Here is a 17,441-nt window from a genome sequence, read left to right as displayed (position 1 = left end):
GAACCCACCAGCAGCATCCTCATCTGTGCTGGAGATGGGGCACCAGGCTCCCCTGCAGCTCCAAAACTCATGTAATGGTGACCAAAATGAAAACCAGCGATGGATGCAACACTGGAAGAAGAGAAAAATCAGCGGCTGCCCCAGGGTCTTGTGTTCCAGGGCAGAGCGTGCCCGTGGCCACGGCACACACCGAACGGCAGTACAGGGTCAGGGCGCAGAGCGGCTGCTGGATGCCACAGATCTGGTGCTGGGCACAGAACTTGTTACAACTCTAATGAGCAGATTTAAGATCACCGGCTTGGCTTGTGGAGATGCGAGCTGTGACCGTGGTGAGGAAGCCTGGCCACCAGCTCGTGGGGGGATGCAGTCACACAGAAAGCCCACAAAGAGGTGGCCACCCCGTGCACAAAGCCTCCAACACCTCTGGGTCACACCCAGCTGTGCCTCCAGCAAACCTGCAGAAAGGTCTTGGCGAACAGCAGCGTGGGCATGAATTTGCCCACCTCTGCGAGTACCAGATCAAAACCCATCCCTCTCCATGATGCTGCAGCTTGGTGAGTCCCAGGGTGAAGCCCCTAACGCCCGGACCGCTCAGGGACACTGAGCAACGCAAGCAGCATTGGGAACTTTTTTTTTTTTCAAAAATCACAAGCAAATCTCTCCCTTCCTTCCCCAAACTGACATATCCATCCATAACGGTGGGTGGCACCACCCAACGCAATTCATACACACCCTACCCACCTCCTGCGTGCCCAACGCAGCCATCACCTGGACCCCAAGAGGAAAAGCTTCTCCAAAGTCCCAGCAAACACCACAGCCATCGGCACGTGCGCTCGGGAGATCACAAGGGTGTGGGAACCGCCTCAAGAACTGCCTGAACCAAATATTTCTATTGCTAATGCTGCACGTTGCATTTTACATAACATTTCTGAGACACAGAGGAGGAGGTCAGGAGCAGGCTGGAGGGTGGGGAGCGGACACAGCCAGCTTACCGACGGTCTGTGAGACATCCAAACGATTTCCACAGCACGTAACTGTGCTGCACCGTCAAGGGAGGCTGCAAGAGCACAGCTCCTGTAGGGCTGGCACTCGGCATCGCCTTGTGTTGCCTTATAAATATATTGCAATTGAACTGCAGATAAACTGCTTTAAGAATCTGGGGGGGAAATACCAGTTTGGAGGTGTGAGGGCTGCATTTGTTTTTTCAGGTGGTATAAACAAATCATGACTTTCACTACATAAAACCTTACAAAACAGTAGTAAAGGCTAATGGAATATTTTTGTTGTTTAAAATCCCTTAAAAAGCAACATGATGCACTGTGGACCTCACCAGTGGACCATCGAGCCCTTCTTCAGGGGCTGGCCAGCCCAGCAGCGCTTGGGCAAGCATAGACTGGATCTTCTCAACAGTATCCACTGGACTTTGGTAAAAAAAAAAAAAGATAATTAGTGGTGTTGGTAAGATGGCGAGCCTCAGTAAAAACCAAACAGCTCCGGTCTATCTGCAGAAAACAACCTACCCGTGCAGTGTGACCACTGCCAGGACTGCTCAGCCCCAAGCCCTGCTGCCTCCGAGGACATGCAGTGATTTCATCACTTGGCTCCTCCACGCCCACCAAGCTGCACTGCCCTCCTGTCCCACCGCCCCAGCCTCAGCTCCCTTCCAAGAAGCAAAAAGTTAAGTCCTCCCTTCTGTGTCGTTTCTTGTGCCGAATCCAGATCAGTCAGCAAATACTGCAGGATACACCTCCCCGAGGGCCACTCATGAACAAGACAACAGCTAGTTCGGGATCTTAAGGGGAAGATAAATGAGGAAACTTCCTAAATTTGATTGTAAAAATATTCATGAAGATACCAAGTGGCTCAGGTACCTGCACTGCTCTCTGCAGAAGCGCCCACCAACTTCCAAGCAAACGCAGAGGCACTTGTCCGAGCCTGTGAAGGGTCTTGAGTGGGGACCATCGGGCAGCCCGCAGAAGCCCAGGGAGAGGGACAGACACTAACACAGGCACTACTGACAGCAGGGTGTCAACCCACATTACTTAAAACCGTGATGGGCTCTGAGCAGGCAACGGCTTGACCTACGCCCAGCTCCCAAGCTGCTCTCCAGGCTGTGGGAGAGGTGTGTTACGGGCTCTTCCCCAGACTGGTTCATGAATCTTCAAGGATACAGGACCAGAAACCTTAATGACGCTGTGCAAGGATAAAAAAGCTGCTTTGTGCTGAAATCAGCATTGCAATCTGGAAGCAGAAGTGTTGCCACCATTAGTGGGTCTGAAAGCCACCCAGAGCTGAGCCACCCCCATCACGGGGTCTCCAGCCCTCGCTGGCCGACTCCAGAGCGAACCAGCCCCGGGCTCGACACTTACACTGCAAAACCAAAGCACTACATCGGGCTCAATCTACATTTTTACAGTTGCACACTGAAAAACACCAGCAAAAAAAAAAAAAAAACAAAAAAACCAAAAGACAAACACCCAACAGTCATCTGAAAGACCAGTTATTAGATTGCTTGAAATGACTTGAAATGAAATTCCCACCGATTTTATTGGACTACTCGGATATTGATTCTGGTGTGCTTCTTGCTCGGTCTGCAGCACAGAAATTCACCTTGCTAGAAATCCCCCTACGTGCTGGGCCAGAAACACACACTGAGAATGTTTGGGGTTGCTTTGTTTTGCTCCCTCTTCCTTGCCCTACAACTGCCAGTGCACATCAATAAAATAAAGCCAGGAATTTCAAACAGTAATTTCTTTGTTCCCTGCCTGCATGTCTGCCACCATGCTGAGAGATGGAAGAGCACGGGAAGCCTGGATGCCCACGCAGGAAAAGGAGCATGCAGCACAGATGCCACAGCTCCCATCCCCTTCCTGGGTGGTCGTCCCTGTGGTGGTCATCTCCTGGCTGTATCTCTGGGGGCTTCTGGACCAGACTGGCAGGTTCCCCTCGGGAGCCTCCCAGCCCTCCTGCCCTCGGGAATTCCCTCCTCGTAGGACGGGAGGGCAGAGAGAGAGGTTGAACACGCCAGGATATTCTGCCAGTCTCTGTCACTCCGGTGGGGCGATTCCCCTTTCCATCCCCTAAGGCAGTCTAACTTGACTGGCCGCGGGTTTCACCCACGGGCACAAACCGGCACCCTGGGGTACGCCTGTGCCAGCACTGCACCCCCAGTTCATCCGACCAGCAGAGCTGGGACACAGACGGGTCACACTCCAGCGAGGTCTCCCCTGTTTCTAACAAACAAGATGATTTTGGATCCTCGTCCCAAATCCTCTCAGGTTATAAATTCAGGCGATGCCTGTACACTTGACACAAAACAACAACAGTATAAATGATTTTTTTACCCACATAAAAAGGGGAATAAAACAATTAAACCCCAGTCTGCTGTGTGTGAATAGCTAATTCAGAGCTCTAAGAAAGCGCCTCCATCGCCCCGGCCGTCCAACATCCGAGTCCCTGTGATGAGGTGCCAGCAGCACGCTCTGTGCTTCACAGCTCGCTTCACAAGGCATGAACCCAGCCCCAAGAAACTGCCACCATTTTCTCCCAAGCCCTGCAGATGTTTCAGCTCAAGCGGGCCTCCTGGCCAGCACGCCAGCATCCACTCCCTCGCTCGCATGCCTGCGCAGTAAAGCACCGTGCGATGGCACAGCGAGCTCGGAGGAGAGCGGAGCAGCTGGAAGATGACAGCTCTGCAACTTCCAAATTTCTATTTAGCTTTTTTTTAAAATTCACGCTGGCAGCATAAACGCAAGCTGGGCTGGTACTCCACTCCAGCTTCCTCGTCGGGATGTGCTCATCCTTCGCCTTCACAGCTCATCCGCTCACCAGGAGCATCGCTGCCTCCTCAGCAGCACACCCACCCTGTTAACAAGTCAATGCCCTGTCCCAATGCTGGGAAGGGCAGTTGTGTTCTTCCCTGAAGGACCTGCCCTCCCCAGCTTCTCCAGCATCCCACAGGAGGTGCAGGAGATGTCAAGCCCTTGGACAGCACAGGGCAAAGCTCTGAAGAAGGTGTCCAGAAGCCAAGCGAGCCTCAGCCTCAGGCTGACCGGCACAGAGTGTTCTGGATGGGCTGGAGGCTTGGCGAGGCTGGAGCAGCCAGCAGAGCCCGTGGCCCTGACGGAGCCGTGGCACGGATCCTGGGAGCTGTCTGATGAGTCAAGAAGTCCCGTTGTTCGATTCACTACACAGCCTGTGAATTAGTCAATCCTCCTCTTTCGCCTACCCTGTGGGCTGGAGGGGGGGGGGGGGGGGTTGCTGGCCCCCATCCAAATATTGTGTAAGCTGCAAAAAAATTATTTTAAAAAAACCCAAAACAGTTAATCTGTAGAAACACTATTTTGGAGGAATGGGGGAAAGCTGAAGCTGTAACGACAAATGATTACTTGCCGTTCTCCCATTCCCTTCTTCCAAGAGCCTTAAAAAGGCTTCCCACCATCCCGCTACGGCCCTTCTCACATTACACTCGGATAAACCCAAGAGGAGCGTGGTGCTCGTGTCCTGGCCAAGGTCACGGTGACAGCAAAGCGCCGAGGAGGAGCCCAGCTCGGCGGCTCCCCGCGCTCGGCCCCCGCCACCGACCCCGGCGTTCCCGGGCTGCGGAGCAGCAGTTCGCTGGCCAGACCAGCCCGGGTGGGCAGAGCGCGGGCAGGATCCGGGCAGGGGAGCGATGGAGCTATGAGGCTCTTTTCTGTCGGCTTCATTTCCATGGGCACCCACGCAGAAAGCTAACGCAACCTTCCCAACTTCTTTTTTTTTTTTAAAGGCTTTTCTCTCTCCCTCTTTTTCTTCCCCCCAGTTTTTAAAATCCAATTATAGCACGACTCTCTCAGCAGGGGTCAGTGTAGAATAAGAATCGCCAGAGTTAATGGACATAAGACCAAGAAAGATTAATGCCTAAATGGTTTCAAAAGTTGTATGATGCCGATTTCATTAACATTTTAATTGTAATGTATCTTTTTAATCTTCTTTCACACTAACGGTTTTATATGCTTCAAAAAAGAAAAAACTGCTGACAACAAAAATATCAACATACCAAAATTAACAGACAGAACTGAGTGCTGTAATGGGAACTGAATGAAATGCAGAAAACCGTGTTAATGATGCATTAAGAGCAGGAATTGTAGTCAGACAAAAGTAAAAAATTCAGCGCTACAGTTGCATGCCCTGTCTTTGCCTTCCCCAGATATTCAGCACGACCCCAGACATGTGTCTTTCAGCGGGGCTGTGCTGAAGCAGTAACCCAGACAGCGTTACCAAATGCATGCATAGATTTATCAAAAAAAAAAAAAAAAAAAAAAGAGTGCTTTAAATCTGGCAATTAATCTAATTTAAGCAGGGTGATATACCCGAGCAGCGGACTCAGAGGAGGCTTCTGCTGCTGCTGTTGCTGCCCATTACCCTCTCTATCGAACGGCACCGACGCTGCTGTCACCGCTCTGCAGGCTCAGGCCCCATGGCCACAGATGTGAAAGATGCAGTTACAACCACCGTGCAAAATTTTGTTTTACTTAATTAGAAGACAATTAAACCTAAGCAGTAATGTTCCATTAAGCATGGGCATGTATTGATGATGTTAGCATGTATAAATGGAGGGAGGAACAAAAGAAGATAATTGCAGAGCAGACAGATGAAGTTTCAAACAACTTTTCGTTGTAGAAATGAGTGCCTGAGCGACACAGATGCTTTCCCCTGCCTGTGAGGCTGCAGCTATAGGAGCGATGCAAAAACCACAGCATTTTACTTCGCAGTCCACTAGAACTTGTCAGAAGGGAGATCATCAAGTCAGGGCGATATAAACCCTCCACAGAATCATTAGCAGATCAAAAAACCCTAAGTTTGCAACGAAAGTGTGACTCCAACCATAGCTATGACAGAACAGAACCAAAAAGCACATTATCCTACTCAGATCTAGTCCTATGAAGGTCGCTACAGCCGGTGCAGCAGTGAGGCAGGTTTCCAGTGAAGGGGCACCTACGAAGAGGGGTTACCCCTGTGTCGGGGAATTTCACGACAGCAGGGTCTCAACCACAAGCTTTGCACCCAAGAGAAGAGCGAGCTTCTCCCCAGGAGGGGTCTGTGGGGCACCAGGACAGCCAGGCACGTCCCATCCCGCTGCAGGTCTCCCACCCAACGCTGGCCAGGCCCAGCTGCCTCTTTCCCTTGGAAATCAAGTCATTTTAACCACCTTCAAATGTATAAAACCTCACTCCCTGGGTGTTTTGGGCACCCGGTCATTGCCTTCTGCACGGCACGCCTTGAAAGGCCAACCCTTTATTTATACACCTGCACGTTACACCTTTATGTAGCATAATCCCTTCAAAGCTTAGCGCCCTGGAAAGCACTGAGCACCAAAACATCATCGCTCCTTTGCCGTGTCATCACTAAACAGTATCTTCTACAACATCTCTGCAAGGAATTACTTTATTTCCAAGCCTAACCCTTGTTTTCCTAATGCTTCATCTAATCAGAGCGTAAATGTTTGTCCTATGACAGAGAGAACTGGCATGTAAAACATGTACCCCCACACAATATATATATATAACCGAAGCTGCCATATGCTTCCCCAGTGGATACCATGACAGGAACGCGCGCGTGGAGCCGAGCCAGCGCTGGCACCCGAACACAGGACCCTTTCCACACAACTGCTCTGCCACCGAGCCCATGAGCCTGAGTAAGCACAAGCTCGGTCATATTTAACTTGCAATTCTTCGCACACGTTATTCTTCGTCATGCTGCCGAAATTTGGTCTCCAGACACCCAGGGATGAAAAACATCTGGCTCCTCTCCCCAGATCGATAGATCCAGAAGAGCCCTGATTGCTACAAATGAGATGCTGCAAAGAAAAGAGGATTTTTCTTCTCCTGTTTTTCCAAATGATTAATAGATCCTGATATTGGCTTTATTGCTGTGGGGATGACACCGGGAGGTGAAGTATTTAATCTCATCCCAGTGACTATATATGGTCACTCTGATGGAGTCACCTCCCTCCCCTCACGCTCCGCTGCCCTTCGCTCCTGGCACTGGCCTCCGCAGCAAACTGGCAGAGCTTGGGCACAGCGCCGGCGAGCCAGAAGTCAGCAGACTCCCCACGTTACTGTGCTCTCTCTCCCCCTTTCCCAATTGTTTTTTGCCTTATAATTTTAAAAATCTTAAATTGGGAGAAAAAAAGTGAGAATACACAAATACTCAGGAAAAAAAAAACGTATTTTAAGAATATAGAGAATTGTTACACAGGGAAAACACCACAAAACTGTCAAGTTACATATGTTTAAATGTACTGTTCATAATCACTTAGAAGTTTAATAAAAATAAAATCAATCCTTTTGTGAAAAGTATATCAATTTATTCAGCCCACGCACACTGGTTTGTTATTGGAGGGTAGTTTGTGGCTGCTGAAGCAGTAGCAGTGATTTCTGCCCCCCCATCCACCCACCTAGGGGAAAAAATGCACTGAAATATTTGTCTTCATAGGAAATGAAACACAAAAATGTACTTGACATGCAATTTTTTTTAAGAAGTCTGATGTGAGGACCTCTAAAAAGACTGAAGCCAGACTGCAATGTCTGTGAACAGCCCCAGGAACACATACAGCACAAAATGTGTGCCAAGTGCTATTTATCTTCATTTTATCCCACCGAGCCGCGAGCTTTCGGGGGGTCTTGGTCACCGCACCAAATAATTGTTCTTGTCGCCACCGGCCCCATCGCCTCCTCCAGCGAGGAGCTCAGAGGATGAGCCGGTGTCGCACACGGGCTGCAAATACCAGCAGCCCCCCGTCCCTCCTGCCCTCCCTGTCCGTCAGTCCATCCACAGGGCAGCCTCCGCCCCAGTCGAATCTGGGGATGAGGAAGAGTGTGGTACCTCCAGCGGGCTGAAACCTCCCGCCAGGGAAAAGGAGGAGGCAGCTCCGCACGCTCCTTCCATCATCCAGGGCTCTACATGGCAGGCTCCGTCCCAGCAGTCCGATTTTTATTACCTCCGTCCCCGTTTAGGAGTAACCACATGACAAAACCGAGCGCAATCCTGCACAGCGGAGCTCGCCCAGGGATTGCCTCTCCCTCCCTGGGATCACGGCATTTGCGCAAGTTTTCCCTTAACAGCAGCATTTGTGGATACAAAGACTGTAAGGTTTAATATTTTTTTACATTTCTGTTCTGCTTCCAAACATTTGCTTAAAAACAAGTTGAACTTAAAAAAAAAAATAAACCACTAATGAATCACAGTTCCTAGCAAATGAGCAATTGCAGTTGACACAATGAATTATGCCTGAAGCAAGCTGGGAAACATATTTTGCAAATGATCTCATCCACAGGCAAACCTGGCATGACACTTGATTTGCTAAAAAAGACACAAAGCCTGTCAAAATTCCTGTCACTTCGCAAATAAAGTCAGGTAGAGAAAACCAACAGCCTCACCCTCTTTTAAGCATGCTTCACCTATTTCTCAATTGCTCTACAGGCTTGATTTAAAAAAAAACCCCACACCAACCCCACACACCATCTCCTTTAGGTGTGCCCATCCCAGCTGGGTGCCGAAGGCAATCGGATCCGCTTCCACTTCCCCAGACGAAGAATAGATGGGCTGGGAGGCTGCTCTTCGGATGGCAAACACGGGCTGGGGCTCCATTTGAAGGCTAATTGCAGCAAGACACAATGCTCTCTCTGGCCATTAGGTATGGCAGGGAACTTGCAACTCACTTTAATTTCCTCCAGTTGAATGCCTGTATTTTATTTCTTTCATTGCATTCAACTAAACTCAAAGAAATGCAGGGAAACAAAAAAAAAAGGCAATTAAAGCACAGCCCCCCCAGCTCCTCAGCATCCCCCGAGCTCTCCAGGGCCGGTTCCTTTCGGCCCAGCACAACCCACCTGATTTCTCTCCCTAAAAAGCTGGCTGGCTCAGAAAACCTGGGAAAATTCAAACCCATGGCTGAAGCCTCCTTCTAACCCCATTTTGTCAGGCCTGGGTATTTTTAAGCACAGCCATTGTACAGAGCAAAGCAAGAGCAGAGTCACATCACCCTGTCGCAGGTTGTTTCGCTGCGTTTATCCCCAATCCACATCATCCTTCAGGTACCAGCTGAGGTACGAGGATGTCAATAAAGGAGCTCTCAGGCACAGCACATCCCCGCAGAGCTCCCCGGCCCGGCACCAGCCCTCCAGAAGGCCTGGCAGGGAAATCGGACGGTCTAAAATAAGTATTTCCACTCTGAGGTGAGAGGGTTTGCGGCCCGGTCGGGTAAACACACACCAGTCTGGAGGTTTGTCTGAAGCAAACCCAGAGCTCACCGAGACAAACAGGCTCTGGCAGAGGATTTTTTGGCTCTTCCTCCCCCAAGCACCGACCAGCAACACCGCAAAGCGGCCTCGCACCTCCCGACACCTCGGCTTGAGACTTGAACCGAAACCTAGTCTGGAAAGGACGCACCTAGGCTTTACAGGCAGGCTCCTACAAGTTCAAGGACAGGGGATTTTTCTTTTCTGGACTTAGGAACAGTAACGATGCTCTATGTCCCCCGGACTGGCAGCACAACCACCCCGCAGGGATGGTGACCGGTCACTGGCACCCGCTGAGAGGAACCAAAATCTGTCCCCCTGCCCCAAATCCAAGGAGATTCCCTCAGGAAAGCACAGACTTATGGCTGGGGGAGAGAAAAGGCTTTTCTATTGCAAGAGGGCACCAAAAACTTCACTTCCAAAGCGATACAGCACCAACGCACGCATCTCATCTGAAGGCGTCCATCTTCTAGGAACAAAGGAGGGCTCTGGGGAAAAGCTCGAGGAGACCTGAACAACCCAAACCCGCCGGCGGCGAGGACGGCGAGCGCTCCCGGCTCGGGCCGGACGGGCGGGAAGGGAAAAGAACTGCCCCCAGGGAAGTGGGGTCTGGGCTAAGGGGTGAACCCCTGGGCCAGGGGGTCTGAGACTGGGAACCGAAGGCGTTTTGGGGAACGCTGCCCTGCGCAAGCGCAGAGCCCGGCCAAACCCAAACCGCCCGTTTCACCGGAGCAGGCCCCTTCAAACGATGGGGAGACCTCCTGCTTCTGCACTTCCTGACGTCTGACTCTCACCCCACTACTTGTATCATTCCGCAAGCCTTGCAAGTGGCATTTGAGAAATTTTAAGCTCTAGAAACGCATCCCCACCCTTTAGTGTTCAAATAGTACACTTTTCTCCCATGAAGCCTTAATTAAAAGGCCTCTACAGGAGGAAAAACCCCAAACTCACAGCAGTTACACCTACAGAAGGATATTTATTCTCAGGAGGAGAAGACCCCTCATTATTTTGTATTTGCTGCTTACTTCAGATCAAACTATTACCACCTCCATTATCCACACCTGGAGGTCACAGACTTACTGTCCTAGGCTGGGCAAACAACATCAATTCAGCTAATAAGGAAAAGCTCGGCTTTCTTCTTTTTAGTTGAGGGGTTTTATTTAATAGCAGGCTATGAATAAGGCAGGTAATTTGGGTTTAGCTGTGCTTAGGCACCGTGCTTTTGAACAGGACCGTTCTCTCGGCCTCCCCCAGCACGTGGCGGGCACCGGGGCTTGCACGGCCGCTGCCAGAGTCGCGCCGGCCCCGCCGTGGCTACCACCGTCCAGAAGCCAACGTGCCACCGAGCGAGCAGCAATCATTCCGGTTTGTTTACCGATTTCAACTTCTCCTACTGTTTAATATTTCAGCTGGAGAAGGTAAACCGGCACGCCAGCCCCTCAATTACGCAGGGCGCGAGGCAAACATTTGGCAGGCACGAAGCGCATCAAGCTGCCCGCAACCTCGCAAATGCCTCCTGAAAGGAGGAAAAAAAAGTGAATATTCAAATTAATGACCCAGCGGGTAATGGAGACTTGGCTGGAAGTGATCCTGCACTTTGCTGTTGGTCGGAAGGGGTGAGCCCGGCGGAGCGCAGCACGCGATGTACTGCTGTCGTTTTATTTTCCTACAGCAGGGAAGATGTTTGGAGAAGTCCTTGAGCACAGCAAACGCACTTTAACTACAGCAGCCTGCAGACTGCAGCAGGCAGGGGAACGCGCCGGCGCTCGGCAAGGCGCTCACCCAATAAAAAACCCAACCACCTACCCCAATTTTCCCCCGCTCAGACACCCAACGAGCGGGTTAACACCCTGCCCCTCGCCGCCTGACGGGCCCCCCGGGCCGGGATGGGGGGCACGGCCGCCCGTCCCGCAGCAAAGCCCCGGCTGGGGGAGGAGGGCACCGGGCACCCCAACGACCTCGGGATCGCTCCTGAGCTCCCAACGTAGGCGTTCGGCCGGGTTTTGGGGTGTTTTCTGTTTTTTTTTTTTTTTTTTTTAAAACGTCTCCCCTTTCACAGCATTTTTCTCCCCTGGGAGAGAAAGTACGAGCCTGCGTCTGCGTTTAGCCATTAAAAAATAAAATATCCAGCCAGCACCGCAGCCTCCTCGGAAAGGTATTTCTAATAATAACCCGATTTTCCACATTCGTACAAGACTTGAAAACACAGCAGGAACTAACGCAATTCATCCCCAAACCCCACTTCCCACGGGCGGGGGGGGGGACCCGGCACCCCTGGGTCACCCCTTCCTCCTCCTAACGTCCCCCCACCCCCCCGCCCTCAACGTACCCCCTCGCACCCCGGTTTGGCTGAGCCAAACCCTCCCCCTGGGGAGCCGCAGCGTGATAATGAAAGGAAAGCGGATTAAAGGCGCGATGTGCGTCCCCCACCCCCCTAAATAAAAAAAAAAAAAAAAAAAAAAAGGGAGGGGGGGTGGCGAGGCGTGTTGGCGTGTTGCACAGCTTTCCCCGAGTTTTGGTACGGGGGGGGGGATAGTTATTAAAATATACAAAAGGGGGGGATGCTGGGTGCGCTGGCCCGCGGGTCACGGCACCGGAGCCCCCTCCCTCGCCCCCCCCCGCCCGCGCGGGGCCCCGGTGGCCGCGGTCTCACCTGCGGGGCGCCGGCCCGCGGACGCTGCCCTGGGCCTAGCGGCGGCGGGAGCCGCGGTCCCGGCGGCAGCAGGAAGTGATTCCAGCCGCTCCTCACATGGACTTTCCCTGACCTCGCCCAGCAGCGCCGGCAGCCGCGGCCGCCGCGCAGGGCCGGCCCCGACGGCACCGGGCCGCCCGCTGCGGGGGGGTGGGACCGCGGAGGGGAGGGGAGGGGAGGGGACGGGAGGGGAGGGGGGGCACCTCCCGCCGCCGCCGCCGCCCCTCTCGTCCGCCTTCCCCCCCCCTTCTCACGCCCCCCCGGGGATGCCCCCGCTCAGGGAGGAGGGACCGCGGGGGGGCGGGACCCGGGCACGGACCCCCCCACCCCCCCGGGGCATCGCCGTGGAGGGGCGCGGGCGGGGCACGGGGGCGGAAAGCTCTATTTTTTATTTTATCTTCTTTTATCTTATTTTGTTTTATTGTTTTATTTTTTCATTTCATTTCATTTTATTTATTTTATTTTTTTAATCTCTATTTTATATTTTTATTTTATATTTTTATTTTATTTCATTTTACCTTATTTTTATTTTATTTCATTACATTTTTTATTTTTATTTTCATTTCATTGTTTTATGGTTTATTTCATTTTATTATTTAAATTTTTACTTTTTAATTTTACTATTTTTTTACTTTATTTTCATTTTTATTTTAATTTTATTTCCTTTTATTATTTTCCATTTAATTTTATTACTTTTATTTACCTTTATTACTTTATTTTTTTCATTTTATTATTTCTTTTTTGTTTCACTTTTAAATTTTTTGTTTCATTTTATTATTTTATTTTTTTATTTCATTCTTTTTTTTAATAGAATAGAATAGCTCAGATGGGAGGAACCTACAACGATCACCTAGTCCAACTTCCAACTGCCTTACTATTTTATTATTTCATTTTTTATTCTCATTTTTTTAAAAAATTATCTATTTCCTTTAGGGTGTCAGCTGGAGCAAGCGGAGCCCCCCAGGTGCCCACCCCACCCCCCTGCTCGCACCGTGCCGTGTGGGGACCCTGCCCGGCTCACACCGCCTCAGTGCCCCTTCCTGACCCCGACCCCGACCCGCGGTGGGACACGGTGGTTACCCAGGTGCTGCGGCGTCGCTGCACCGTGTGCGATGCTGAACGTGTCTGCGCGTTCTCAGAGGGTCCCAGCCCAAGCTCTAAATTTAAATAATTTCAGAATCTTGCCTGAAATGGTGAATGGCGTTACCTGGCAGCTGTGTCACGGCGCTTTTCAAATGCTCCATTACCCATTTCAATAAAAGACATTTTTACCCTTCATTCAGAATATTAATTTAAAGAAAGAAATAGAAGGGAAATGGAAGGGAGATGGAGATGTCCATGTTCCAAACCAACCTCCCTTGGGTACGAATCCTGCTGCGATGGTGCGAACGCGCGGGCTGGGCGAGCGGCATGTCCCGGGGGGCTGCGGCGGGGCCCAGGCCCCTTCTGGGCTCCCCTCACCCCTTGCTCCCGGTCCCGGCCCCCTCCCAACCTGCATCGAAGCCTCGGGGCGTGGGATCTCGGGATGGTGAAGGATGTTGGGACCATGACGGATCTTGGGATGGTGAAGGATCTGCCCCCGAGTCGGCCCAAACGCCGTGCACTCAGCCCCGCCCGGTGACAGGGCCGGCCCGTGGGCAACCCCACGAGCTTGGGCACTTCCACTTGGAGAGGAAATCCTGCAGGATTCGCTGGATGATCGCACCGGGGAAATGTCCATGTGTCCCCCCGTGTTCCCAGCCCGCCCCGCTGAGCTGCCTCCCGCGCCTGCAGCTCCCCCCGTTTGTTAAAGCCAACCGAGTGGTTTTTCAGTCCCTTATCTGCTTTATTTCTGTCATTAATGAGATCTTGCCACCTACACCTTCTCGTTTCCGATTGCTGCCGCCTGTGCCATCGCAGCAGTCGGTCCTGCAAACGTTTACTCATTTGGACCCTGATTTTATAAATATTGGTGCGTATGTTGAACTTGGACGTTGGCAAGGGAACGGCTCCGTAGGCTCGGGGCATCACTGAGCCCCACTGGCTGCATCCCAAAGGATTCTGCATCCCAAAGGATTCCGCATCCCAAAGGACATGCTTGGGGTCACCCAAGTGTGCGGGAGCTGCTCCGCTCAGGGAAGGACCGAGCGAGCTGCAGGGCGCCCCGGGGGGACAGATGCTGTTTAGGAGGTTTAACCCCCCTCGAAGTTGATCAGAAGATGGTTGTGGTGTAGCCGTGGTGGTGCGGGCAGCACCAGGGCTCTGGCAGCCTCCGCAGCCCAGGGGAAGCCCTGAGGGAAGCCCTCGGGGGCACAGAGCTCCCCCCCCCCCCCCCCCCCCCCATTAAAACCCAGGGCAGGTTTGGGTTTTGATGGCCTCACAGCCCAGATTTTAACATCAGAGGAAGACGTCCCCAGCAAACCGAGACCTGTGCTGACCCACAGCTCTGCAGACCCGGGCTGGAGCTGAGCCCAGGCACCGCACGCGGGACCTGCCACGCTCCCGCGCTGCCCCCAGCTCTGCTCTCCTCTTCCGTACCCTTCACCTGCGGTAAAAAGCCTTTTAAGCCCTACACACAAAAGCAGAGTTCTCTGAGGTGGGACTGCTTGAGACTTGCGGGCAAATTTCCATTCCAAATTTCATCCTATAGCCTACAAAAAAAGTCAGTTTGCTTTGTTGCTTCTCTAAGCCCAAAATATTAAAACCAGAAAACCTATTTGCATGATTAAAGTGTGCAGTGTTAGCCCCACGTCTTCTAAATAAATTTCAAAGGAATAACAAAAACCTCTTTAAAGCATGAGCCTCTTTCTGTCTGTTTTGCATGCAAGATTGTGTCAGAACTTCTTTGAATCTGGAAGTTTCTTTTCTCCCACACTCTCAAACATTTATCATTTCGAGGCTGCCTTAAAAATCTGCAGCAAAATATCCCCATATTTTAAAAATCAGCATCGGATGCCTAGAACTGCTCAAGGCTGAGGAATTTCATTAGCACTTGACACTTTAAAAAACAGTGTCAGGTCAGGACAAACACATTTTCTTTGCTGCACAAGATAAAATAGGGGGTTTTTTTAGAAATGATGCATGAGAAATATGTCCCAAAACTGCATTCTGAGATCGAGCAATTGTACTACCCTTAAAGTGCGACGTTCCCTGCTCCCCTACCTTGTTTTTCATTGAAGCATCTCAACCTGATGCTTCAGCACCTGCATGGACACCCACTCGCCATTTCACAGAGAAGGGAATTGGGCAATAGTGGCCCATTTGGCCACCTTCTGGACAGAGCGGAGCCGCTGAGTTTCATTCCAGTACAAATACGTGAAATACCTCCTGTAAGAGCTCCCCTGGGACTGCGGCGCTGCTCTGCCGGGGCAAACATCCCTGGGGGGACGGCCAGCACCGTCCCATGTCCCTCCTTGAGGGACCAGAGCTCACGTCAGAGCATCCCCGTGTTGCGGAGGACGCGGGGATGTGACTCGAGGAATTCGTATTGCCCCGAGACGCTTCATTTACTGGCTGCGTTTTCCAGCAGAGCTCAGGCTCAGCGCAGGGATGGGAGTGGGTGGTGCGGATTTCGGAAGCCCCCTGCACCTCTCTGAGCTTGGTGGGAAATCCAGCCACGTCCACGGGAGCTGCGAGGCGCTGCAGTAGTTGGAAAACTCCTGTTCTCCCCCAAGTGCTTAAGCAAGACAGAAAATCCGAGTGCTGTGACTTGCCCAGGGCCTCCCCCAGCTTTGAGAGAGCAGAAAGCCTGCTAATGCTTCAGCCAAGAGAGCATCTTCCCTCCCTTCAGCCATGGACATTATAAAAATGTTCTGTGATGGAGAAAGAAACATTTCTTAAGTACCATTTGATGTCTCAGAATGGCTCCAGGGCTAGAGAAAACATGTTTATTTACTACTATGCCGATTTTAATGCAAAAGATTGGTTCAGCGACTGGAGGAAACAAAATAGGCAACATTTTCCATAATGTCTGCAAAGTGTTCTTGGGCTGACGAAAATATTTTCTTTCTTTCTCTCTCTTCCCTGTGTTTTTTTTTCAATCTCGCATTTCAAATTGAAGAATGGCTTGAGGGCTTAAGAAATCACTTGATAAAATACCCAGCATTTACATTCTTGTAGGAGAAAAGCTAACTTTTTTTTTTTTTCCCCCCCCATCTGAACAGTAGTTTAGTGAAGCAGAAGAAACAATCCTGCAGTATCCCACGTCCGTTTAACCCTTCCTGGCTGCAGCTCTTAGGTTAAACATTAGCTGTTCACTGCAAAGCTTTAGAGATTTTGTTCCTTCTCCCAATTCCTCTAAGGACACTGAAGATGGTTAAAACACACTTTTATTCTTGCTTTCCAGTTCTATCTCTGAACAGCTGTGTGAGGGAGCCGGCCTGGCTGGGTACCAGACTCACGGCTGTCAGGGAGCCCACGGCAGAGCACCGCTGCACCAATCTCTGACGAAACCCCTGAGCAGAGGACAAATTTATTTTGTGTGGAGACATGACTTTCCAGCAAACTCGGTAACGAGCAAGACCTGCAAGATCTTTCTAATCTTCCTAGCTCCTGCCACGCTGCCACGTGGATGGCCATCGGCGTGGCCGAGGCTGTGGGAATCACCACGTGCCGCCAGCGGAGCAGCTGTGGTCTGGAAGAGGATGCTGCAAGAAATGCAAAAATTAAGAAGTCTGCCTGAGAGCGACTCCTTTTCCTGAAGCAATCCTTCAGAGGCCTTTGCAAAGCCGATCAATTGTCATATTAGGACGAATTTTTGTAACTGGGACAGAAGTTTTCTTTGTAGATAGAAGCAGTATTCTCTCCCCAGTCCAACACGTGCAACAAATATTTGCATTGCGCTGTGAACTACACGGCAATCTGGTAGGGAGAGAAAATTACCTGCTACCAGAAACCTTTACTTTGATGGTACATCTAGCTACACTTCAGCGTAATTGGTATTCATAGGAGAGACGAGAGGACACAGCAGTTACATTACAGCCGTATAAAGTTCATTGGGATTAACATACCGTCATGAATAGCAGCAAATGACAAAACAAAATGTATCAGAAACCCTCATTTCCATACTTTATTTATTTATGGCAGAGAGATTTGCCTCTTTCTCTCCCCATCATACCAGCCAAGTTGCCAGATGATGATCTCTGCTTGTTGTGCTTCAGCCTGCAAGAATGGAGACAATCTTTAACGTCCTTGTACAAAATTAAAGCAGCGTAATGAGGAAAGAGTTGGTTCCTGGGGGATTTGTAGCAGTCGGTGTAGTAGAGCTGAGTGGTGTGAGAGGATACAGACGTTCTGGCCATATAGAGCAGTAACTCGGTACGCACCTCTCAGCCACAAAGCTTGAAACAGGTCTGAAGGTAGGCCTTACACCTGCCTTTCCCATTGGAAAATGGAGATAAAGTGGTTAAATGACAACCTGTGACCATCCCGGGAATTTATCTGCTGGCTCTGCCTCGTTAGTCTCTTGCTCCTCTGCTCCTTGACCGCTT

At 50.9% G+C, this 17,441-nt stretch overlaps 1 protein-coding gene across 1 annotated transcript in view; it reads right to left on the bottom strand.

Annotated features, from left to right (window-relative positions):
* NACC2 (NACC family member 2) overlaps positions 1 to 12,853 on the bottom strand; it is a 63,044-nt gene extending 50,191 nt beyond the window's left edge. The window contains exon 1 of the mRNA XM_074890967.1: positions 11,935 to 12,853. The gene's annotated coding sequence lies outside the window, so the exon portion shown is untranslated. The remainder of the gene's footprint in view (positions 1 to 11,934) is intronic.
* Positions 12,854 to 17,441: the final 4,588 nt, after the last annotated feature.

The sequence above is a fragment of the Strix uralensis genome, chromosome 21 (assembly GCF_047716275.1).
Source record: "Strix uralensis isolate ZFMK-TIS-50842 chromosome 21, bStrUra1, whole genome shotgun sequence".
NCBI classification, from domain to species: domain Eukaryota; kingdom Metazoa; phylum Chordata; class Aves; order Strigiformes; family Strigidae; genus Strix; species Strix uralensis.
Note: the sequence above shows the minus strand (reverse complement) of the source record. Positions and strands in the feature narration are given on the sequence as shown.